At 40.9% G+C, this 26,949-nt stretch overlaps 1 pseudogene; it reads left to right on the forward strand.

Moving 5' to 3' along the window:
* Nucleotides 1-13,540: 13,540 nt before the first annotated feature.
* LOC102474568 (mediator of RNA polymerase II transcription subunit 11 pseudogene) lies at nt 13,541-14,072 on the forward strand (annotated as a pseudogene).
* Nucleotides 14,073-26,949: the final 12,877 nt, after the last annotated feature.

Below are 26,949 nucleotides of genomic sequence, written 5' to 3' on the forward strand. Positions count from 1 at the left end.
ACATTGAGATCCTGTTAGGGATCTCTCTCTCTCTCTTTCTCTCTCTCTCTCTCTCTCATGGAAAAGATAAACAAACAAACTTAAGATGACAATCTGGGTCAGTACTATGACACAGTGATAAGGTGCCACGCAGAAAAAGCTGGATCCCACATAGCTGACCAGGGTTTGAGTCCTATCCCTGTCAACTTGAAAAACATACCAGGAAATGTACATGTGTACACACTCGGCATGATTTTCAAGCCATCAGGTCCTAGACTTGAACTGCCTAGACCACATGGGAGTCTAGTTTTTTAACACCATGCCACTTGCTGGCTCTGGATTTCAAAAATTTTACAACAAAATTAATTCATACCTTAATTACATTTTCCAAAAAGCTTTCTGAAGTTCTCTCATACTTTTTCTTCCCATCATAGAAGAGAAACCAAGGGCAAGTAAAAGAAGCTTCTAGTTAACCACTAGAGCATCTGGACCTTGATGTGTAGCATCCAAAACTGATGTCAAAACCGTGCTTGGAAAAGCTTAAAACCAGAAGCTGAAGTCCACAGTGACAGAGTAAAAAACTACATTTGGACAAACTACTCTTCTTCATGGAACAAAGACATGAAAGTGTTTTCTGTGGTGGGATGTGGTTGTACGGAGAAGAAAGCTGACCTGGAGCCAACTCAAAGTGGGCTTTGTTCAGGAGATCCTCCTAACAGAATAGAATTTGAGAATTAGAGATGGACTATTGGATATCCAGAGGCTGACACTCTATTAATGAGATCCAACTAGAAAGCTCTAACAGGAGTATTTCTGTGAAAGCTACACCTGAAAGAAAAACAAACAGCACTGGAGACCTGACATAGACAGAAGGCACCAGAACTAAATTTCATCCTGTTGAGAAAGGGCTGCTGTTCAGTGTCACCACAGATTAACTACCTGCTCTGTATATTCTTTCACGTCTAGCTTATTTTTCTCAGAATAATATTTAGAGATACACCTACAACATTGCATAAATCAGTAGATTAAATTTTCTTATTGCTGAGTATATTCCATTGTATAAATATAGTTCAATGTATTTATCTAGAAGCTCTACATAATTTTTTATTTTTCAATCTATTCCACCGTTGGAACTAATGTATGTATGGTGGAAAGTGTGGATATTGGTCCTCTTTTTTTATATATGCATACTGTATGGAAACCTTTTTTTTTTTTTTTTTTTTTTAGGGAGAGAGAGGTTTTGTGATTTGGGCTGGGCATGTGCACTTGCTGGACAGAGAGAGATGGAAAGTGAGAAATCACTTCCCCGGGAGGACAGTCACACCTCAATCCCTTCTCCTCCATTCTCCTCTTGGGATCTTGGCAACATATGCACATGTGGCCTGGCATGAGTTTTAAGCTGCCGAGTCCAGGACTCAAACGATGGTAAACTACTGGGAGTCCAATGACGTAAACATTATGCCATCTGCTGGTCCCTGGAAGCCATTTGAAAAGACTCTCCTTTGCCCATTTAATTTTCTAATGCTACATAATAAATTACCACAAAAATTGGTGACAGAATGACTATTATTTTGTTCACTCTTTTGTGGGTCAACAATTCAGGAATGGCTTTGCTGTGTCTTTGTACTTGGGTTTTTCATGTCAATGCTGTGAGATGTTGCATGGGACTGCAATAATCTTAATTAGGCTGGACGTCAAATATGGCTCACTCACATGACTGGCATGCCAGCTGTCCAAGAGCTCAGCCAATGTTGTCAACCAAAGTATCCACACATGACCTCCCCGGCATAGCAATCAGAGAGGACAGTCACACTCTTACATAATTACTGGCTTTCTCCCTCAGAAAAAGTGACCTAAGAGAACCTGACAGAAGTTCTATGTCTTTTTCTGATCTACTCTCAGAAATTATATAGTATCAATCTCATCGTATTCTTTTGCTCGAAGCAGTTGCAAGATTCAATAGAACTCCACATTCCGATGATGAGTGCACTATCTAGGAGTTTGCAGTCATCTTTAAAACTATAAAACTGTATATGTACTGGTCCATGTCTGGACACTTTTTTTTTTTTGGCGGGGGGGTATGTTATTTGTTTTAGTGATATTTGCCTTGTCTTACATCAACAGTAATATCTTGATGGTACTAACTTTTTTCTTAAGAATTATTTTATTTAACTTTTATTTATTTATTTATTTTAATTTGACCAGAGAGGGATAGAGTGAGAGTGAAAGGGGGTAGCGCAGTGAGAAAGCAAGCTGCCAGGTCCAGGACTCAAACCATGGTGGGCATGTGGGAGTCCAATACCCTTAACCATCATGCCACCTGCCAGCCCCTTCATTAGAGTAATTTCAAGTAAGTCTTGATATAGTGGCTAATGAGACTTCATCCCATGAGACCAACTGCACAGTTAGAATTGTCGACATAGCCACAGCAGCTTGAAAAACATATCAGACATATGTGCATGTGTACCCCAAATTCTGAGAGGAGAAATGGAAGAGATGGGATTACAGTATGACCATCCCCCATAAGGGTGCTTTCTTGCTTCCCCTGCCCCATCTCACTCTGACAAGCACATCTGCCCTCTAGCAAATGAAAAAGAAAAAGAAAAAAGAAAATCTTGAAATCAGGTAGTAGAATTTCAATTTTAAAATCATCTGGCTATCATAAGTTCTTTGTATTTCCATATAAATCAACTTGTCAGTTATAAAATTTAAATAAATTATATTTAATTGTTCTTGAATCTATGGAACAATATTGGAAGAATTGATTTCTAATATTAAATCTTTTAATCCATAAATGATGTATTATTCCATGTATTCTTTTATTTCTTTCAGCAATATATTATGTGGTTTGGATTTGTTTTTATGTAGAAAATTGCATATCTTTTATTAAATTTATCCCTATGTATTTTATATTTTTTAAAGTTACTGACAATGATTTTTCATTTCAACTGAGTATTGCTTGTATATAGAAAAGCAATTGTTTTTGTATATTGAGCTTGAAACCTGTAACCTTGCTAAATTCATTTATTATTCTAGTACCTCTACTGAAATGTTGAAAAGAACTTTTAAGAGTGAACGCCTTTGCCTTGTTACCACACTTAGGGATTAAATTGGAATTTTTTTACTAATTGTTTCACCTTGTTTTTCAGCTTTAATCTCACTCTTCATTGTTTTGGTGACTCCAACCACATGAAAAGTTAGACTGACTTGCCCAACAGATCTCTGAAGATGTTCCTTTCTACAGATCATTTTCCTCTGATTCAATTTAGATAGTTTACAAATATTTTCTTCTGTAGTGTTTGCCATCCAACTCATCCAATGAATTTACCATGTTATATATTTTATATGCATAAGTTCTTGTATTAGTATTTTTTGGAGAGGTTTTCGCTACGGGGCGTGTGCGCTCGCCAGACAGACAGAGAGAGACATAGAGACAGTAAGCAAGAAATCACCCCTCAGGGGGGATGGTCAGGCCACAATCCATTCTCCATTCTCCTCTCAGGATCTTGGGCACACACACACACACGCCCGGCATGAGTTTTAAGCCACCAGGTCCGGGACACGAACCGCGGTCGACTACGCGGGAGTCCAGCGACATAGCCATTACGCTAACTGCTGGTTCCCTTGTATTGGTATTTTGATTCATGTTGTTTGTTTCTTTACTGAAATAATTTATCTGCTTACTAATTATGGGTATCTTTTCATTTAAAACCATTGAATTCATTTATAATAGCTGTTCAAGTTCTTTTCTATTAATTCCAACATGTCTGTCATCTTTGGATCTGTTTCCATTGATTTATTTTTTGACTGATTATAGGACATATTTTTCTACTTTTTTTTGTAAGATCAAAATAGGCCTGCTTTTGAGTTGTGACTTTTCCAGGGTTTCAATTGAATACCTGCAGTTTTAGCAAGATCTTTCTACTTTGGTTGGCCAGAACCCCAAAGTATCCCTGGACTCTGTGATCTCATCTTGAGTCACCTCAGAATTAAAAATAGCTGTTTGGTGCCAAGCCTTGTAGTGTTTTTTGCCATGTTTACAGCATAGCATTACACCAGAGATTCAAAAGTACCCCTGTGCAAATTTCTGAGGCTCATTTTCTACCCAGCTTCCTTATTTTAGCCATCCGTCCCTTCAATTCCCAGTACCAGCAGCTCAGAATTCTTCCTCAACTCAATGAGACTGTTGTGTTTTACTTCAATTCCTACACTACAGCCTGATCCTGACTCCAGTCAGAAAACTGAGGTATTGAGGGGCTTCGCGTGTTCTCTTTCTCTCAAAGTTTTACAGTCCATTGCCACTTGTTGTCCATTGTCTAAAAACAGTTGCTCCATATATATTGTGTCGTTGTAAAAGTTGTGACGTATTTTTCTATGATTTTCTATGCAAAAATGCATCATGACTTTCCTGACAACCCAATATATATATCCACCTTTATAGCTGCTCACGTTGAGAGAACTAACCAAGTACTGGTTGCCAGTACTGGGAAACCAGTTGATATTTCATTATCCAGAAGTGCCTTGAGCCATATCAGAAGCAGCCTGAAATTTTATGAGTTGCAGAAATGAAATCTCCACAGGGTTTAAAAGAACAATAATGAGAAATAATACATTTATTTTCTACTTACACCCTATAGAATTCAACTTATTCAATAAGCCAGTCATATTGCTATTTCAGAAATATAGGTTCCCACATATACGTGGTATAAGAAAGGAGGTGTGTTTGGGGAATACTAACATGGCCCTTTAATTAAGAAATGGAGGAGATGGTGACCTGTAAAATCCTGCTTATAATGGAGCAAAGTGAGAATTTGTAGGGAAGGAAAGCCTTGGGTTTGGATTCAATCCCAGCTCTGTTTCTCTTATTAGCATTATTGAGCAAGTCCTTTAACCTTTCAAAGTCATTGTCACTTCCCAATATAGCTGGGTTGTTAGACCAGCCCCTCCTTTTTGTCATGAATAGGAAATGTGAAAATGTTTGTAAACTCTCTATAAATGTAGCTTTGGCATATAGGAACCAGATTTTGGAGCTATAGGATGTAAAGGACAAAAGTTATGTCCAGATCATGGATATAAAGTCTGTTCCCAACTCTCTCATCTGTGTATATATTAATCATAGCACCTCCCATTTGTTCTATATCTAACACTGTTCTTATTTACACTCCACAACAAACTTAAGTGACAGGTATTAACACCTGGGTTTTGCTAATCAGAAAATTAAAGCAAAATTTAGAAACTCACTCAAGGCCAAATGGCAAAAATTAAACTCAGGGATTGAATGGGGCACAGAGATAAAGCAATGCTCTGTAGGACTGAACCTCATGGGAAGGTTCCAACTTGACATCCAGGGACCTCCATGTGTTCCCATGATCTGGGCTGGCTGAAACTGAGGGTAGATCACAGTGTTGAAACCTTGCTGGGGAGAAACTCTCTCTCTCTCTCTCTCTCTCTCTCTCTCTCTCTCTCTCATGCTCCTTGTCTCTCTCTCCACTTCTCTCTGTGTCTCTCTCTTATTTATGGAAGTAATGAATACATGAACTTTAAAAACAGAAGAAGAAAAAGAAATCAAAATCAGACTCTTGTGTCTACAAGGGTAGGTTCACTAGGTTTTTCCCATTACACGACCTTGACCGTGGATAATCATATTTCTAGGCCTCGGAACTCTCCTTCATGAAATGAGGACTCTGAACAACCTGGTAGTCTTATTCTCCCTTCTCATCTTAACATGCACACTCGAAAAATAATTTCCCAAGGTTTTTTTTTTAAAACTTTTACATCTTTTTAATTATGTTAGGCATAAAGAAGCCTAACGTCATTCCAAGTCTACATTACTTTGCAATGTTGATTTCAAGGAGCATAATTGGTGGGATTTTCATATTTAGCTTCTGACCTGCTGTCCATCAGGACTTCAGCCAAAACAATGATATTCTTGACTTACTGGAACCTATTACAGAGGCCTGGTGCTCAACTTTTTTATCCTCTATGCTGGTCATTAACGTGGTGCATTGCTAGCTATATCTATCATTGCTTGCCATGGAGGTTAAGGAAAGGTACCCTAGGTGGGTATATTACAAGAGTCCCCGTACTTATTCTGATATGCCCTCTGACCACAGAGATGGTGTGGAAAACCCTACTGTGCTTCTGTTTGTGCACTGCTCATCTCACATTGCTGACTTACTATATGCCATGTACATTAGTACTAATTAGGTTTAACTTTATTATTTTTAAATCCATATGCACAATAACAGTTCCCATTTGAGATGATAGCTGTGGAATTGGCCTGGAGATTGAAAAGAAAGTCACCTCTGTGTCTTCTTTGATGAAATTTGGAATGGGGACACGGTGGGAGGAACCCTTTCTCCCTCCCATGCATAAGCAGAGAGGCCAGACTTTGAGACAATGAGAGGTTATTCCTCACATGAGTGGAAAAAAGGTATACTGGGATAAGCACATCAAATATACCTTCACAGGGACAGTTCTCCACCTCCCTGATAATCACCACCATGGTATAGCAACGGATGGTATAGCTGTCCCTGCGCTGTGCACTGTGCCTTTGAGGCACAGAGGAAACCCCAGGCACCAGGGCCAAAGAGTTACTCTCTCACACTTCCAGTATTGGTATGGAAATGAAGAAGCACTAACTGGCCTCAGGGTGGACATCCTCTTTATACAACCTCGGGTACTACTGTGGATCTAAATCCCCAGGTTTTTCTGATCCAAAAAGTTTTTTATATTCCCTAACTTCAGGTATTTATGTGTGATGAGAAACTGGGCAGTAGTAATGCACTAACTTGGTTGTTCCTTCCAAATCATTTTTTTCTACATGACTATCAAATACCAGGGTCTTTTTAAAAATGTATTTAGCATTACTATTATTTTTTTAATTTGCTATAGGGCTTGTGTGTTGACCAGAGCGGGAAAATGAGAAAGCAAGTCACCACTCGAACTGTAGTCAGCCACGTGGAAGTCTAGCACCTTAACCACCATGCCACCTGCTGGTTTCGAATACCGAGGTCTCAACATACTAAACAAATTAACTTGTTACTACTGGTGAGTTTCTCATCACCCTTGGGGACCTGGAGTCAAAACTTTGGAGACCAAAACATCATCTGGCTGAAATACAAGCTTTCACAGCACCCAGATTCTTACAGAAATTCAGTTTCTACCTCCAAGTTGACCTCGTTTCAATCTCTTGAATTTAAAATTAATGCGCATCACTTTTTACTGCATGATTGAAGATTCCAAACTCTAAAATGTAATCATATGCAAAATGTTAGTAGGGCAAAAAGATCAAGGATGTGTATAAGACAATTTGACACATCGCAGAGGCCAAGTCAGAAAGGCCAGTGCAGAAAATAAATTGCAACTAGCAAGGGAATAAAGGAGCAGAAGGGCCATGCTTTATAAATACATTAGCAATGTGAGCCAAGTGTAGACTCCTTAATTGTTGCAGTGGGAAGAGAAATAGAACAAGAGAAAACACCAAAATGGCTGAGATATAAAACATTTCTGTCATCGTAAGACACAAATCCAGGGCTCGGATAGTTTGACTTAATTTTTGACAAAAGCAAATAATGATAATCAGAGGGTTCTCTATTACTGCACAAGAAAGGAAAAGGAAAGCAAGCCTGATTATAAAGAATGTCATCAACTGCGTACCGGGCATTTCTGGATGTCTCAAAGTCACTGCAAACTCAATCCATTTAAAACAAAAGTAATCAGATTTTCACCAAAAATGAACCCTCTCTCAAAACACTTGCCATTGCTATCAATGGCACTGCCATTCATTTTCCAAAATCTTCAACCCTTGATTTATTGCCCCTTTGACCTAAATGTTTATCATCAACAACTTTAGGGTTTTTTTTTTTCCTTCAAAATATCTCTTAATCTATTTCTTTCTCTGTCCACTGCTTCCTTTTCATCTTTCATCTCACATCCAACTCCTACGCTGCCTCTGGTTGCCTCTCAGAATCCACTCATTTTATACACTACATTTATTGTTGCAGCTCTTTTCCCAAACCACAAAAGTATCCTGTTCTCTGTCTCATCAACTCTTCACCCACCAGCATAGTTCTACACAAAATATGAAATCTTACGTGATGTGATTGCAGCCTCGGCTCACTCATCTTTTCTCTATTCAGCACCCAGCCTCTGAGAATTTTCAATTCTCTGCCCCATCAAAGCTGGACGATTTTTTTCAAGGACCCAAACACACACAAACACTGAATAGGAGTCTGCTCAGACTTACATTCAGGAAGTTTATACTTCAGCTGTCACTGCAGGTGTCCGAGCTCTGATTCTCATTAGCCACTTGCACACCATTGAGGTCTGGGTTTGAAAATAATAGGCAAGAGCAGAAGAGAAAGCAGTAGCAGCATTGACTCATTGAAAAGAATTTTGCTGGGGCCATTGTGCATCCTTTTTTATTTTTATTTATTTTTTTTTATGGGAGAAGGCACATTGAGTTATGTAATCGAAAATCCACATTCTCAGTGACTTAACACAACATAGGTGTATCTCTCATCCAACGTAATTCAGTAGTGTGAGGTAAGTGAGGAGTGGGGAGCAATGGCTGATAAGGAGACTCAGATCATCTCGAGTCATGAAGTCATTACTTGTAGAGTAACTTCTGAGAGTGCTGAAAGAAAGGAAGAGAGAAGAGATGAGCATCAGGCAAAGAAGTTATTGGGCAAAGAAAAGTCATGACATATTTTTTTTCTGTTTTCTCTTGGCAAAATTTCATTTATGACTTTTCTGAGAGCCCAATATATAGAAGCCAGGCTTGGAAGTGGTGAACAAAGTTTTTCACCCATATTCTATTAGACAGAACTTGGCCAAATGGTCCCAGATTAACTAGAAAGGATCTGGGCAATATAGTTCAACATGTGCCAGGAAAGAGAAGAAAAGAACAGATATTTTTGAGAACCAGATTTTCTGCCTACCATCCAAATCTCCATTCTTCTCTGGCTACCCAGAACCATTTCTATTTTCTCTCAAATCTATAGTTACTCATTCCCTAATTCCTGTCAAGGAGCCATCCCTTGAACTATTTATTCATTTTTTTATGATCTGTGTTACAGTATCCCACCTTCTAGGTTAGTTTTAAATAGTTCAGATCTGGATAAATCTCAGCACCAAGACCAGTAACTTCTATCCTGTTATCACCCTCCCTTATACCACAAGGAAAACCCACATATGGGCTGATTTTTGCATCTCAAAGAATAAAAATAATCTCAGCCCAAAATTTACACAGTAATAAACCACAAGTAGAAATACACAAGCTTCAGAATCAGAGACACCAATGTTCAAATCCTGTAGGGTACTGCTAATAGCCATGTGACTCATGGTGGTAAGGACCTCTCTAGACCTCAACTTCCTAATCTGTAAAATGAAGATACTAACATCTACATTCAGAGCTGCTGTGAGGACTGAATAAAATCTTCATTAAACACCTAACACAAAAGTCATCACAATAGTCGGTTGAATGGTGATTTGGGTATTTAAATTGGTGACAAAATTTTAATAATTTCAAGGAAATAATCAGTAATATTGTTTTAGGCAATGGCAACAGACTGATGGAGAAAATGTATGGGAGTTACATTAGGACCTATTGGGTCATCTGGAAAGTCATGACACAGTTTTGCATAGTAAAACAGAAAAATACATTGTGACTTTCCCAACAACCTAATAGGAAAACTGTGCTATATGATATCATATACCGAAAGTCAAAGCAAATATAATCCCTTTATAACGGGTCATTAAAATGGGACTTTTCTGGCCATGTGTTTTTTGCAGAGTTTCCAAGACCAGTAAAGTCAGTAACAACTACTTTACATCCCAAAGCAGGGCATTGGATCACATACCTCATGGGAAGAATGAATGAAGAGAATTTGAAACCAATTAGACCAGGAATACCCCACTAGTCACCACCACACCATAAACTAAAACATAAAAACAAACAAACAAACAAACAAACAAACAATTGATTTAAGGAGAGAAGAGGCTGGAAAAAGAGGCTCGTTTGAAGGCTGATGACTGAGGGCTCTGTGTTCCCTTGCACCAGTATAGAAGAAAGGTTTACTTTCTCCACTTCCAGTTAGGAAGCACACCACCTGGAGGATCTGACATGTCGTCTAGGTCTGAGGGCCACCAGGGCACAGATGTGACCCAGTCTGCAGTCTGCAGGCTGGAGAACCTGTTGAACATTTGGGGATGAGCTGAATGGGCTTTGCTGCGCCTACTGCGAGGATGAAGACCATTCTCGGCAACCAGACGGTCGACATTCCCAAGAATGTGGACATCACCGTGAAGGGACGCACTGTCATCGTGAAGGGCCCTCAAGGAACCCTGCGGAGGGACTTCAACCACATCAATGTCGAGCTCAGCCTCCTTGGAAAGAAGAAGAAGAGGCTGCGGGGTTGACAAATGGTGGGGAAACAGAAAAGAGCTGGCGACCGTTCGCACTATCTGTAGTCACGTCCAGAACATGATCAAGGGTGTTACGTTGCACTTCAGCTACAAGATGAGGTCTGTGTATGCTCACTTCCCCATCAACGTCGTTATTCAGGAGAATGGGTCTCTTGTTGAAATCCGAAGTTTCTTGGGTGAAAAATACATCCGGAGAGTTCGAATGAAACCAGGTGTTGCTTGTTCAGTATCTCAAGCCCAGAAAGATGAGTTGATCCTTGAAGGCAATGATATTGAAGTTGTTTCAAATTCAGTTGCTTTGATACAGCAAGCCACGACAGTTAAAAATAAGGATGTAAGAAAATTCTTGGATGGTATCGATGTCTCTGAGAAGGGTACAGTCCAGCAGACTGATGAGTAAGATCTAAGAGTTTTCCAACTACAGTAACAAGCCGGATAATTTCTAAGGCCTTCATATGACATTTTAAAGATAATAAAAGACAACAATTGATTTGAAAATTTCTTAAACTGATTATCCTTTTCCAACTACTTGGCGAGTAAGCAACTAAGGAATAAAGAATTACTCCTAGTAATAGGAGTATGCTAAGAACAATACAGAATTCCTGATCAGGAATTTTTTGTCTAGTTTTTCTTCGCAGGAACAAATGGCTTAAATCTGGTTTTTGAAGAAATAGCAAGGATATTTCAGGCAAGAGAAATATGGTATCAGGGAATGTGGCTGCTCATGGATAAAGAGGTTGAGGAAGAAGAATTTTGCAAAAAAAAAAAAAAAAGAGTGCAATGGTAGCCATGCACACATTTCCCAAAGCCACCAACTAGAGGACACATCATTTTCTCAGGAAAATTCCATGTTGGCCATGTAGGAAGGGAAAATAGCTAGAGAACCCTCAAACTTCTCACAAGGCTCAGTCAGCACGGCAGAAATGCTATGGGACCAGCTTCAAGTTCATCAAAGGGTGGTAAAGTCTGAGCCCAGAGAGTGGGCCTGAAATGATAGTGGGAGGAAGGTGGAGCTGCTTCTTGTTCAGCTTGCTCAATAGCTGGTGTCATCGTTGACTCAGCCTGCTCTCCTGACCTCTTGACTGGATCATTGCTCCTGTCTTCTACCAAGGAGTATGTGAACTACTTATTCACCAGTGGATTCAATAAACATCTTTAGATACCATATTCATTCAGTAAATATTTAATGAGTACCCTCTGCATTCCAGGTACTATTCTGTGTTCCACGTACTAGGTCTGCTTTCATGGAATAAGTAAGTATACAAGTATGATGTTAGGTACTGCTGGTACTCTGATGGCTTTGTATGTGTCATTTTGACTGGGCTGATCTCGGTTTTTCAGAATTCCACTTCTTGTGTGTCTTTTCAGTTAGACCACAAGGAATATTCCTGAGAAATGTAGAGGACAAAGGGACACAGCAGCCTTTCCATAGGTCACAGAGGTGGCTGCCGATCTGCTCAGTTATCTCATTGGCAGGAACCAGCAGGCAAGGCTACCTTCCTATCCTTCAGCTTGGATAGCCAGACCAGGTTGATCCCTGTTGATCCCTGAGTCAGATGTGTGTTTTTAGCTCCATGACTAAAGGCCTTGACTTCTGCAGGATATCTTTATCAGCAAGGTCAGAAGCAACAACAACAACAACAAAAGACACAGGCTTCAGTTCTTCCTCATGTGATTCCACTTTGTGTGTGGAGGGTCCAGGTGGCCCTTGAGCATCCTGCAACACCTCCATCTTCCCTCATGCTTGCTGACCTGTGGACATCAAGCTACAGCAACACATGCAGAAAGAAACTGAGGCAGATAAAAAGGTGTGAAAGAAAAGTAGTTCAGAGGGGTCTGTGAAGTGCAAGGTCCACTACCACTTAACTGTGAGCCCCAAAGGGCGGGGGCTATTTTTATACATCCTTTGTGCTCCAATCTACTTAGTGCAGTAATCTGTGGAGAACAGAGTTTAATGAAATTTTTTGTGTAGACTGGTTGAAAAAGTTTTGAAGCATACAAACTTTCATAAACTTTTCTAATTCCTCAAATCACCTCAGAAAATAGCTTTAAGGCTTTTTTAGAATGCTAGGATGCAGTCGTGTTTACATGCACAGATTCTTCTCCCTTCCCCCCTCCCCCTTTGGCACAGTTCAAGGATTTGAGGACACCCTAAAAATCAATGACAAAAGAGGAAATCCATTTATGCCCACCATTTACCTAACCAATAATTAGAAATTTTTAAAAAAATACATTCCTATACTAGACAGATTTTAGGCAACTAAATTCTAATCAAGCCAACCAAAGCCAATTCAATGTCCTACACGTGTTAGATATTAATTAATACAGTTAATTAAAGTTACTTCAAATATTCCTTTCTTGATTCCATTAGCACTGACTTTTTCAACTAATAAAGAATCTTTCTTAAGTATTATAAATTGTTATGGAAATCACAAATTGCAGAGGCATTTATGGAGAAGAAATAATGTATTCATTAATTACTAAAATTCACTGACCATAAATTTGTCACTGAAATAAAACTGTGGCACTTATGCCCAGATGCACTCATAAATAACTAAATAATTAAACTCACAGCCAAAGAACAAAAGCCGCTCAATGGGCACAATGAAATTCAAATAAGAATCTCACAGGACAAAAATAGAACATGTAATAAAAATTATGCTAATCTGCATGTGACCCTGTCAGAGCTTTTATGCTAGCAGTTTCCAGATACTCCACTTTGCTTTCCAAAACTTAGTTTCTATTCAATGTCCCTTAAGAGTCACAAAATATTTGAGATATTCCAAAACTGATATTATCCCTATCAACACTGCATCAGTTGAGACAATGAAGATTGTGGTCTTCCAGTGCTCAGAACACATCCTCTCCCAAGTTCTCATTCTGCCAGAGTGAGCCCAAGCCTCTTCCAGGAGGGAGAAAATCAGCAGAGAGAAAGACAGAGAGAGGAGAACTAGCAACTATTGAATAGCTATGATTCACTAATAACTACACTCAATACCTGGCTTAAATATAATCACTAATTTAATCCCAATAATAAATTTCTTCTCCATTTTCAAACAACAAAATTGACTTTGACCGGGCTCAAGCTCAAGCTGCGCATGAGAAAGTCCAGGGAGGGATTTCCAGAGTGATGATGGCTACCCACAGCCTGGCGAACGCGCCCTGGAAGACACCGAACGGGAAATCGGTGCCATCCTTCAGAATGCAGGTGCTGTGATACTGGAACTGTCCAAGGAGAAAACCAACGAGCGGCTCTTAGACTGGCAGGCAGCGGCCTTCACCGCTTCTGTGCAACACGTGGAGGCGGAGCTGTCGGTCCAGATCCGCTACCTCACCCCGGTGGCCACAGGACAGCCCCATGAGGGCTCCAGCTACTCTTCAAGGAAGGACTGTCAGATGGCTCTGAAGTGAGTGGACTACGCCCGCCTTAAGCTCAGTGATGTGGCCCGAACCTGTGAGCAGATGCTGGAGAACTAAGCCACAGAGCTGGATCAAGCACTTAAAGGGAGACCATCACCTGTACCATGAGACAGAACCTGGAGACCTATAGGATGGAAACCACAGACTGACACATATGTGTTCTGCAGATCCAGAGCACACTAGGACAAAGGGCAAAAGGTGGGTGTGGAGAAACTAAAACCCAAGCCTGCCTACAACTGTGCCTTGGCTTCTCCAGGAGGTGCTCCTGCTTTGTACTTCACTAATGCACTGCCAGGCTCAGACAGGAGAAGGAGATGAAGACATCCAGCCACTTCCTCACAGACTTCATCCCATGCCCCAGGCTTCCCTCAGATTTGGCCCAGTGAAGATATATTCATCTTCATCGAAAGAGATGAAACAAGAACTAAGGGTTTTAATAATAAAAAAAGTAACAAAAAAATTTGACTTTGTAGGTTGATTGGATTGCTCAAAGTCATCCAGGATCAGAGGTTTTCTTTGCAGCTTTTCTTGATCCCAAAGCCCATACGAAGGGTCTCTGGAAAGTTTATGAAGACTCAGACAGTGGTACAGGGGTAATACAATGACACTCACACAGGATAGTCCTTGATTGCATACTGCAACTTCCTTCTACTTGTCAAGGGTGCATGTATGTACATGATCTGGCTGGCTAAGACTAGGCATAGAACACAGTGTGAAGACCCTGCTATGGGTATCTCTCTCTCTCTTCTATAAATAAATAAATAAATAAATAAACTTTTTAAATCTTCATGGAGGGCCAGTTGGTAGCATGATGGTTAAGGTTGCTGGATCCCATATGGCCAACTGAAAACTTCAAGACCTGCAAATTTGAAAAACACACTGGGCACACATACATACTGCACCAAATCCCAAAAGAAATGGCAGAGAAGGGATTGTGGCATAACCCTCCCCCATGGGGGGTGGGGTACTTTCTCACTTGTCCCCTTCTCTCTAGCAAGTGTGCATGCCATCTAGCAAATAAGAAACTTCAGTACCAACAAGTGATGTAATGGTTACATTGCTGGACTCCCACCTAGTCTATCACAGTTTGAGTCCTGCAGCCAACAGCTTAAAACACACTGGGCACATGTGCGTGAGTGCCCAAAATTCCAAGAGGAGAATGGAGGAGAAGGGATGCAGCATAGTCATGCCCCAGGGAACTGATTTCTTGCTTTCTGTCTCTCTGTCTCTCTGGGGAGTGCACACACTTTATAGCAAAAATCTCTCTAAAAAATAGTAAATAAATAAGGAAATAAAAGAACTTCATTGAAAATGCATATTATGAAAGATGCACTCCTCATAAAATTCCACATATATTTTAAATTATTTGCACTGAAATAAAATTTTTCAATCCCTTTTTCCACAATCTTTATAAAGTACTGACAAACTTCAAAAAATTCATAGAAAATAGAATTAAAGTTCAAATTTATTGTGAAAACAGCTTTGAAATTAATGCATATTTTTTTTTCACAAAATCCACTTCCTCTGAACTTTTTATCTTTAAGGTTTTTGCCATATGGCAAATGTGCTCACCAGAGAGAGAGAGAGACAGTAAAAGGATAATTAGAAATTATCCCCCGGGGGCATGGCGATGTCACAATTCCTTCTCCTCCATTCTCCTCTAGGGATTTTGGGCAACATGCACATGTACCCAGCATGATTTTCACGTCACCAAGACCAGAACTGCAGTCAGCCATGTGGGAGTCCAGTGCTTTAACCACCAAGTCACCTGCTGGCCCCCTTCCCATGAACTTTCTGAAGACCCCATTTTGCCATGTAATTTTGGACTTCAAGTCTCTGATTTGAATCCTGCCTCTAAAACATCCTGCATGGGAGGTCCCAGTAAGGTGTACAGCTCTAAGCCTGTTCTGGGTAGACCAGCCTGTTCAGAGGGCAGTGGCTACCATCTTTGAATTAAGGTATTTAGCTCAGCAACTTCTCTCTGTCGTTAGAAAGCAAATCAATTTATCGAAAGCCACCTGGAGACTTTGACGTATCAGAAACATGTTGACTATACAAAATTAAGCGCATTCACTGCGGTCTTCATTATTGCATAAGAACATGAGGAAGGTGGCAAGGAAAATCCGTGGCAGAACCTTGAATAATGAGTTAGATATCAGAAGAGTGAATAAATACTAAAATAAGAGTTAACCGTTTCTGCCTCTTACTGCCACCCATTTTTTATTAAAATAACTGGGCTTGGATCCATTGAACTTCAACTTTTTATTTTGACCCTTTTACTTCCTAGCTATGTTCCCTTGGCCAGGACCTCTGCCTGTAGAACCCCTGTTTTGTCATTACAAAATACTGTCGATTTTACATAGTTGATAAAAGTTCAAAATTACGTGCATGGGGAAAGAAACCAACAAGGCAAATGTACCTATCCCCCGCCCTCATATGTTTTACTTGACCAGCAGAATAGTTGTAATAGTTGTATTTTGTTGTTGTTTTTGTGTTTTAGTATGAATTTGAATTTAAGGGGGTACTGCATATCTCAGTTGGCCACAGTTCCCACCACCCTCCCTACCCTCTTATAAACAGGTAGTTCCATACATTGATTTATCTGCTTGGGCCCAGATGCATTTAAACTTGTATCATATATTTGAATGTTTTCTATGAACTGTATGAACTTTTCATAATTTTGTAAATATTCTGGGTTTTGTTTTTGTTTTTGTGTTTGTTTTTTAAAAAAAAAAGAGAGAGAGAGAGAGAGAGAGAGAGAGAGAGAAATTTTTCTCTAAGGTGTGTGCAATCACTAGAGAGACAGAGAGGCAGAAAGTAGAAATCACTCCCTGGGGGAGGGGGGGGATGGCCACAACACAATCCCTTCTCCTCTATTCTCTTCCTCGAATTTTGGGCTCACATGCACATGAGCCCAGTGTGATTTTCAAGCTGCCAGGTCCAGGAGGTGAACTGCGGTCCAGGAGGTGAACTGCGGTCAGCCTTATGGGAGTCCAGCAATATAACTCTTACATCTGCTTGTCCCAATATTGTGGGGTTTTTTAGGACAAGAATTATATCTTAAAATTGTCATGTAACAATCGTATACAACAGAATGCCACACAGATATAGAACTCTAAATAGAAGTTTCTAGAAACAAAGTCATACCATTGGTGTCTTGATGGAAGACACCAGGAGATTCAACCTCACCAAACTTGATCCAAGTGCAAAACACTGATTTCTAGGGCCCAAGACAGGAACAAGTCTTCCCTGGGCCTTCCAGAAAACACCCTGATTTGTTTAAAGAAAGATTCTTAAGCTTGACTGAGATTGAAAACCTGCATCTGTATTCCACAGAAATGGTTCAGGTCATGGACGTTTTACAAGGAAATCAAATAAGTAAATCAATAGTACAGAAACCGTTTACCCCAGGGCCATCTGCTATCCTGTGGTTCATTATAGTACTTAATATTGCCATGATTAGAGTTCCTCTCTTGTGAGTTCAAGGAATAAACAGTATTTTGAATGTATGAAAAGTTATTATACATTCATCTAAGCAACTTCCAAAGAATCTTCATGCACCACTGAGGGTTAGGTATTGTATGGCAGGAGGGAGACTCAGCCAGAATCTAAAGCATGAATTACAGGTCAGGCTAGCCACAGGAGAGGGGAAACAAGAACAGCTATTTTAGTCCCACTATTTCAAACTTTCTCTTGCGGGCTGGGTGCCTTTATTTCTATCTGCTAGTGAAAGAATAATCTATGTGTAAGAAAATTGTATGTTCTCGACCTCTTGGCATTCATTTACATAAACAGAAAAAGCCCACAAGTTTACATCAGTTCCACTTCCTTTTTCATAATGGGACAGTTGTCTCCCATGGTTTAAATAATACCTTTCAGCCAGTGCTTTCAGATTGCTTCGTTACATTAACTTCATTCCTCCGGGAACCCTATGAGCTAGGTTAACAAGAGCAATGGAGTCTTTATACGGCAAATAAAAAGGGAAATGAAAAGAATGAGCCCCCAAACAATGAGCATGAACACCCCACTACCCTCCCCCCGATTCTCGCCCTTCCTTTAATCCCACATCATGTTATTGAGGCATACACGGCCAGGCCAGAAAGGAGGACTCCATCGAGAGACAAGTGGTGCTCACTCCCAACGTAAGTAGGAGGGAATACATTTCAGCCTACAGACTTCTGAGAGCATATCTCCAGGAGAGGTTAATAAATCTTCCACTATGCTTGTTTCACTCCATGAAGTAGTGATCCCAAATATGTGGCTCACGGATCCCCTAGAGATTTTGAGAGTGGATGCAAGGAAGGGTCAAAGAATTCATATTTTCAAAGGGTGTACCCTCAAATTCTCTGCAGATTGTATAAATGTCTTACACATACAGCTGCTGTCTTTAATGTACATGTACTGCTCTGATTTACGAAATACCATTTGAAGTACTATTAAGTTCATTGTAGTCTTATAAATATGCATTGCCATGATTGTTACATAATAAAAATACAAATACTATTATGTAGGGGTTACTGGAAAGGAAATGAAGTTTTGTTCTTTTTAAAAGTTGGACCCCCATGATCCTAAATGATATGCACCATGTTACAAAGCACAATTGGATACAAGGAATACAAGTTTCTTTTTGAATATTAAATAACTGGAAGCAAACTTGTCAACATTTCTTTTTTTCTTTTTGGTGCATGCACTGGCTCAGAGAAAGAAAGAAAAAACATTCCCCAATATAGTATAGTCACGCTGCAGTCCTTTTACTCCATTCTAACAAGATTTGGGACATGCTTATACATGCATGATATGTGTGTGTTTCAAAATGCCAAGCAAGGACTCACCTGATTCCCTATGGGCGGGGCTTAACTGCCCCATGATAGAGCCAGCCCCTTTTCAATATTTCTGTCTTTCAACATTTAATTTCCATTCCTACATTCAAGTGTTCACTTTTTAGTTTGATTTCCCAAGCCATACATATTAAATCACTTTTTTTTTTTTTTGGAGAGGTTTTTACTGTAGGGGGCATGTGCTCGCTAGAAAGACAGAGAGAGACAGAGAGATAGGAAGCAAGAAATCACCTGCTGGGGGGATGGCCACACTACAATCCCTTCTCCATTCTCTTCTCAGGATCTTGGGCACGTACGCACACGTGCCCGGTGTGAGTTTAAGCCACCGGGTCCAGGACTCGGACCGCGGTCTACTACGTGCGAGTCAAGTGACATAGCCATTACGCCAACTGCTGGTCCCTAAATCACTTCTTATGATGGTCTTTTCATAGTAAAAGACCATCTTTTTTTGATGGTCTTTTTTGCTTTCCATTAGAAACTTCTAGTTTTTTAAAAATAAGTCTCTTTCCTCTCCTCATTTTTTAAAGTCACATTATTGAGAATTACAACTTGGAGTTTGTTCAATTAATTTTCAGTTTACTTTTTAAAAGTTATCATGGATTCTCCAACAGATGCCCCTGCCTCAGATAAACACCCTGGGTATCTAGTCACCATATTTATTTTCATTAATTTCTGACAATCAAAAACATTCTTCATTACTTAGTTTAGAAATAGTACTAAAATCTGCAACATAGTCCTTTGTTTCACACCTGACTCCAAGCCAGGTAATTATGATTGATTTTTCTGCAGAAAGACTTTCATCTTCCAGAATTTATAGAGGTAATCCCCAGGCAAACTTACAGGCACGATGCTGCTTTCAGTGCAGACTTCCTACTGGCCAATCTACGGACTCAAAAATAACTGTCCTACAAAAGAAAACTTGGGGAAAGAGCAACTGTCTTTATGGGAATTGTGTTGGTCTTTTTCTATTGTTAGAAAGTCTATGAAAGACTAAAAGTTTAAAAGATCATAAATTGCAACTCTCTTAACCCGGAAGGAAAAAAAAAAAAAAAACTGATGCAGATCGTGAGATTAGGCGAATGTCTGCCTACAGTAAACATGTATAATGATGCTCAATTGACACTGTTGAGAGGGTTCTGTGCATAGCCGTCTTTATGACAATCATTATCGTTTTGCACATGAAATGTGTCATGAAACCGACGCTTAAAACACCACATCCTCATAGAACTCAATTATAAACTTAAAGCATTATTTCACATGCCTTACATGCACACGCACACACAAACACAATTGTGTAAATTCCCTGAATGTCCCACCCGTTTACCCCTTTGCTTAGATAATTAACGGCTGTGACCAAGAAAACAATCCTGGACCTCAGTCAAGAACTAAAAGACAGATATTTCGAGAAAAAAAGTAAACAATAATTATAAAATGTTTTCTCAAGTAAGTGATTTTTTAAATCACCTGGAAATTTTTTATGTTTTTAGTGCAATTTCTCATCCTCTATGACTAAACTTTTAATAGGTCTAGGGTCTAGGATCTGTGTGCACATATATTTTTTTTCTTTTATGAAAGACAGACAGAGATCCTCAACAGGGTCTCATGCCATGATCCTCCCTGCCTCCAGCCTTCCGGCCAGCCTAGGTCACTGCACGCATGCGCATCATTCGTCACAGGAGCTGAACCCCAATTTTCCATGACTTCCAGCATTGCAGAGCATTGGAGTCACTTTAACTGGAATAGGATTTGCATTTTTTTTTTTTTTTAACTCACAAGGTAGTTCCAATCATAGACCATGTTTGGGTGCCACTTAACTGAACATCTGTTCTTAGGATATTCCAGGTAATCCAATCACTCCTTTGCCTTTTCCTGAAAATCTACCAGAGTAGCCAGTCTCAGTGCCAGCCTGGTCCTCTCTGCTCACTACCTGAAATCCAGCCAAGAGCAGCTTTCCCACCGCTTCCTGGTTTCTTAGCAGTCAGACGAGAGCGCAGCACATACTTGGACTCACCATATCCAGAATTTAATTGGCACTAGCGTTGTCTACATAGATTCTTTATGATAATCATCTGCGCTGGTGGCGGCTGCATAGCCCAAGGCAGTCCTTCAGTACGTTCAATATGAACGCTGGTACTAACCATGAATAAGCGACCTGGGTCCATTATGCGGGAGAGGCTTACATTCTACATCAGCTATAACACATTCAAAGGAACAAAGTGACAGGATAAGGGAGGACGCCAACCTTGGGCTTGCGAGCTGTCCTCACAGTGACCATGAAGCGGTGTCAGGGACCAGGGAGAACTTGGGAAAACTCCAGATGCCTCCGATCCCCAGCTGGGAACTTACTTGTTTGACATAGGCACATCCTCTGGTCACGCTGTTTCAGCTCAAAGTGATACATGCTTTTGCTGTTTGCTGTTCATTTTGTTTCTGTTTTAGAGACTAGTGGCCAAAATAGTAACTTTTACTTAGATATTCTGAGACACCCAGCCCTTTAAGAAATTTAGAAAAAATTAGCATTCTCACTATGATTTTCGCCATCTTCCTAAGCTACTTTGCCTCTTCCCGAAAGTTTCTGCAAGAACTCAAATCTCACACATTTCATAAAATTGAGTAGAATTTATTCAAGATGTTAATGTTACAGGAGAGTCAACCTGTTCAAGAAGAACATTTCTGCCAGATACCGGTTCCCTTCTCATCATTCCCGTCACTGTTACTCCCACCTTCTCCCTGGCAGCCCAGCTCTGCAAGCTTAAGGCCAGACTGTATCGAAGTCTAGACACAAGGAGGGATGGAGTAAATTAAAGGCCGGAGCTCTGGAGTCAGGCTGCCTAGACAGATATCCCACCCCGGTCAGCATTATCCCTTTGGATAGTTGTATCATTGTTTCATTTATGAGCTGGGAATCAGAATAATGCTCTTCACTGGGTTTCTGGGAGAATGATATGAGATCGTACAATAAAGAACAGAGCACAAAATTAGGAACATTACAAGGGTTCACAAATATCCATCAGGGCACACTTAGAACCGTCAGCCCTCTGTCTCTGGATTCTACATCTCAGATTCAACCAACCTCAGATCAAAAATGTTCCCAAAAAATTGGGCCCGCCAGTGGTGTAGTGGTGAAGGCGGCTGGTATCCACATGACTGACAGTGTGGCTTGAGTTTCAGACCTGATGTCTTGAGAAACACAGCAGGTGTGTGTGTGTGTGTGTGTGTGTGTGTGTGTGTGTGTGGGCCCAAAAATCCTGAGAGAGAATGGAGAAGAGATTGCAGCATGGCCATCCTCCCGGCAGGTACCTTCTCACTTTCCCTCTGTCTCTCTCTTTCTGTCTCTCTCTCTCTAGTGAATACATGCACCCATAATGCGGGAAGTTCCAAGTTAAAAATAAAATCCCAGAAGTTCCAAAATGTAAAAATCACACAGAAGTCACACAAAGAAAGTATTATGCAGGAACCTATTAGGCATTATCTATAAGTGACTCAAAGTATATAGAAGGCTGTGTGTGGGTTGGATTCAGGTACTATTCCCCATTTTACATAAGGCATTCAGGCATTTGTGCATTTTGGTATCTGCTGGGGATCCTGGATCTAATCCCCATGGCTACCAAAGGACCACTGTATTTCATGATCCACTAGCTATGAAACAATGCTTTTGAGCTGATCTTGTCGTTATAAACAAGCATCAGAAGTGGAACTCAAGGGACCAGCAGTTAGCATAATGGCTATATCGCTGAACTCCCATGTAGTCAACCATGGTTTGAGTCCCCAACCAGGTGGCTTAAATTCATGCCAGGTGTGTGTACTTGCATGCCCAAGATCCCGAGAGGAGATTTGAAGGGATTGTAATGTGGCCATCCCCCCTGGGGGGTGATTTCTCGCTTTCTGTCTCTCTGTCTCTCTCTGTCTTTCTGGGGAGTACACAAGCCCTATAGCAAAAACCTCTCAAAAGAAAAAAAATGGAACTCAGTTCCATGAGTATTTATTCTTATTAATCCTCACTTAAACACTGGGAGAAATCAAATATCAGTGACTTCAAGGAATCTGTACTCTTGTGAAGAACATACTACCAACACATGAAATGGGAGCTCTGAGAAGCAACATATAAAGTGACAAAATGAATAAAATACAGAACAAAAGTTCAGTGAGGCCGTGGTAGAGTGGGGTAGTGATATTCCAGGATAGCTTTTTGGAGGAGACATTTTGAATCTGATATAAAAAATGAAGAGTCACTGTTATGTGGTGAGTAGGAGAGGTGATATTCTTCAGAAACAATGATGTAGTCGGAAGTAGTGGACTCAGGTGAGGTGGAGGAGGGGCACATAGCAAACAGCAAAGGCCAGATGGGAGAATTTGTGATGATTCTTATGGGCAGGGCATGCACAGCTGCAGGCCCTCAGCATAGAGCGCACGTTGGGGCTGGAAGAGGAAGGCTTCCGTGAAGGAGCGGGCTGTGTCCTGTGAGAAAGTGGAGCACAGGCCACGGAGTTCTGTAGGGTGAATGGAGACAGAATAAGTGGATCAAGTAATATTCCAGAAATAATTTCATGACTTAATATCGAATGTAATCAAGATTTCTATCATTTAATTAAATTGGGATCACTCATACAGAGGAAGAGAGTTCATCTTCCCTCTGTGAGCACAGTGATGGCGTGGGCCATGTGTACCAACCCTGAGGCTCAGAGGGAGGAACCATGGAAGGGAAGGAAGCAGGAGCTGGTTAGAGGCAATCAGATCTGTGTACAAATCCTAACCTGGCCAGCTGCTAGCCGAGTGGCACGCTACCTAACTCCTCTGAGCTTCAAATCCGTCTAGGTAGAAATGGGAATGTTGCTTCCCTAACAGAGTTTGTTGTGGGGACGAAAGGTATCCCCCGGATAACACACAATAGATGCTAGACATTATTGTGACGCAGAACACAGGCAACTTAATCCTAACAACTATGTGAGGTAGTCTAGACTTTAAAACATGTAGAGACCTTAGCAGAAGTCTTGTATTTTACTTTACTCGTTGAAAAATTTATTTGTATTAAAATTCCATTCTTTTTTCCCTTTGAGATAGTGAGCATCTCAGGAGTTGTGTTTTCCTGCCCCCTCGTGGTCAGAGAGGATCAAGTCAGGCATGCATCAGAATATCTTGTTAACTAGAAACCGGAGAGAGCTGGAAAGCTAAGGTGACTTTCTCAAGGTGACAGTGTCTTAGAAGGGCATATTAGGATCTACGTCTTCCATGCCTCTTCATGTTTTTGATTTTTTTTTCTAACCACTAAACAGCTGGAGACCGCTTAAGCCAGATGTTCAATGGATACAAAATACTGGTCTCCCAGACACTTTCCCTCTCTCACATGACCAGGACATTTCTCTGGTCAGAAAGGGGCCAGGCTCTCCTATCACCAGGCTAACCTTCCAAGGCCAGGCATAGATAATTGTTAAAATATAGACCAGCCTATGATGTTCATGATCAGGGAGAGCTGGCCTCCTATGGGGCCAAAGAAGCCGAGCTGATGCATATTAAGAAAATCCTTGGGGAAACCAGCAGTTAGCGTAATGGCTATGTCGCTGTATTCCCATGTAGTCAACTGCAGTTTGAATCCCAGACCCGGTGGCTTAAAATTCACGCCGGGCACGTGTGCGTGTGTGCCCAAGATCCCAAGAGGAGAATGGAGAAGAAGGGATTGTGGCATGACCATACCCCCGGGGGGTTATTTCTCACTTTCTGTCTCTCTGTCTCTGTCTGGCGAGCACACGTGCCCTGTAGCAAAAACCTCTTCAAAAAAAATAAATAAATAAATAAAAGGAAAGGAAAGAAAGAAAAAGAAAATCACGATTCGGGGGTCACTGAGAATGTATTTTTACCAGGATACTGTCAGGACTGGGATAGGAAGGCCTCTCACTGGGATGGTGGTGGCTGGGTGTGGTTTGCAGTCAGATAAACTGGTTTGAATGGTAGCTATGTCTTACTTACTTGTGGTCTTTTGTTACTCTTTGGAGACTAGATGTTGTCATCTCCAAAGCCCAACTTTGAGAACTAATATTAGTTTAAAATTAAAAAAAAAAAAGGAACCATATTGAGTGCCAAATGGCACAATTTTCAAAAGCCAAAGTACTTTTTGCATTATATATACACATATGTATATGCGTGTGTGTGTGTATACACATGCAAGCTGTTACCATTTTCACATTACACTGCTTTAGAAGGTGGGCATATAATCTGCAACTTCAGGGCTAGTCAGTGAGGTGATGAAGGCAGGTGATGATGGAGCCCACATGACATATCACACAGTTTGAGTCCCCATGAAAAACAAACCAGGTGCCTATACATGCATGCCCAAAATGCCAAAGGGTGAAGAAATAGAAGAGGGGATTGCAGCATGGCCATTCTCCATGGTGGCGAGGGATACTTTCTCACTTTCTCTCTTTGTCTCTCTATATATATCTGGAGGAGCCCATGTGCCCTCTGATGAAATTGAAAAAAAAAAAAAAACACCTACAGCTTCAAGGCCCTGCCACAGTGGTGCAAGCAGGAGTGCTACTGTGGAAGGCTGAAGCCAGCTGGGAGGACTGGGTTCAGCTCCTGGACCAACCTGAACAGGCTGAGCACAGTGACACACACTTGTGGTCCCGGCTAACAGGAAGGCTGGTGCAGATGGGCACAACGAGAGCCTGGCAAACCGAAAATCTCTACTTCCCCCTCTTTCTTATTAAAAAAAAAAAATATATACAACTTTTAGGGGAAAATGTATTCTGGTTCATCATGAACACGACTTTTTATCTCTCTGAGCTCCACTTTATTCATCTTAAAATATATTCACTTTACAGGCTGAAATGAGAGTTCATGGAAAGCATCAAACTCTCAATTTTCTTCCCATTATTGTTACTGTAAAGACACAAAACAGGTTGCCACGTGCACCCTACACTCTCTTGTTTATTTGCCACTAACTGGCTGCCTCACCTTACGCATGCCCCACCATCACCCAGTGGAAATGCTTCGATTACCCACAGTCATTTGCCAAAAGAGTCCAATGTCCAGGGCACTGGCTCTTCATCTCAGGCTTATGCCAGGGATGTAAAATTTGCTGTGGATGCCTGAGCCCTAACGCTTCAAGGTGTAGCTCTTTTAGTCAAAGCTGTAGACATTACACTGGGGCCAAAAGGAAGAACAGTGATTATTGAACAGAGTTGGGGAAGCCCCACAGTAACAAATGATGGCATGACTGCAGCAAAGTCAATTGACTTAAAGAGTAAATATTAGGGGACCAGCAGACGGCATAATGGTTACATCACTGGACTCTCATGTAGTCCAACGCAGTTCAAGTCCTAGAAATGGCGCCTTGAGGCTCACATCGGGCATATGTGCAAGAGTGCCCAAATTCCGGAGAAGAGAATGGAGGAGAAGGGATCGCAGTATGGCCTTCCCCCCACGCCCGGGGAGGGGAGAAGTTCTCACTTTCTTTCTCTCTGTCTCTCTCTCTGTCTCCCTAGTAAGCACACACGCCCTATAGCAAAAATCTCTCTAAAAGAAGAATAAATATTAAAATATTGGAGCTAAAGGGGCCAGAAGGTGGTGTACTGCTGGACTCCCACTGCAGATTGCAGTTCAAAACCTGGACCTGGCAGCTCGCTTTCTCATGTTCCCTCTCTCTCTTTCTCTCACTGTCTCTGGGTTAATAATAATAATAAAGAACATTTTAAAAATATCTTGGAGCTAAACTTAAGAGGTTGCCAATAACAAACAAAGAGGCCAGGAACAGTACCATTGCTGCCTTTGTACGAGCTCACACTATGGCCAAGGAAGGCTTCGAGAAGACGAGCAACAGTGCTATTGCAGCGAAATTGGGAGGTATAACGTTCACTGTTGATGCTGAACTTGCCGAACGTACGAAGCAGCCCGAACTTGTAACAACCCCTGAAGGAATTGCTCAAGGTGCTACTATTTCTGCAAATGGAGACAAAGAAATTGATGGCCTTATTTCCGATGCACTGAAAAGGGTCAGAAGAAAGGGGGTCATCACAGTAAGGGATGGAAAAACACTGAATGCGATTACTGAAGGCATAGAGTTTGATCGAGGCTACATTTCTCCATTCTTTATTAACATATCAAAGGGTTAGAAATGTGAATTCCACAATGCCTATGTTCTATTGAGTTCTCATCACACAAAAAGATTGTGTAAATGCCCGTAAGGATGAGAAGCACTCCTAATGTCCTCAGGAGTGCCATGCTGGTAGACAAGAGTTCACAGGTTATCCAAGAATAGAATCTTTAGCACACTTCTCTAAATTCCTGC

The sequence above is a fragment of the Tupaia chinensis genome, unplaced genomic scaffold (assembly GCF_000334495.1).
Source record: "Tupaia chinensis unplaced genomic scaffold, TupChi_1.0 Scaffold000013_1, whole genome shotgun sequence".
NCBI lineage: Eukaryota > Metazoa > Chordata > Mammalia > Scandentia > Tupaiidae > Tupaia > Tupaia belangeri.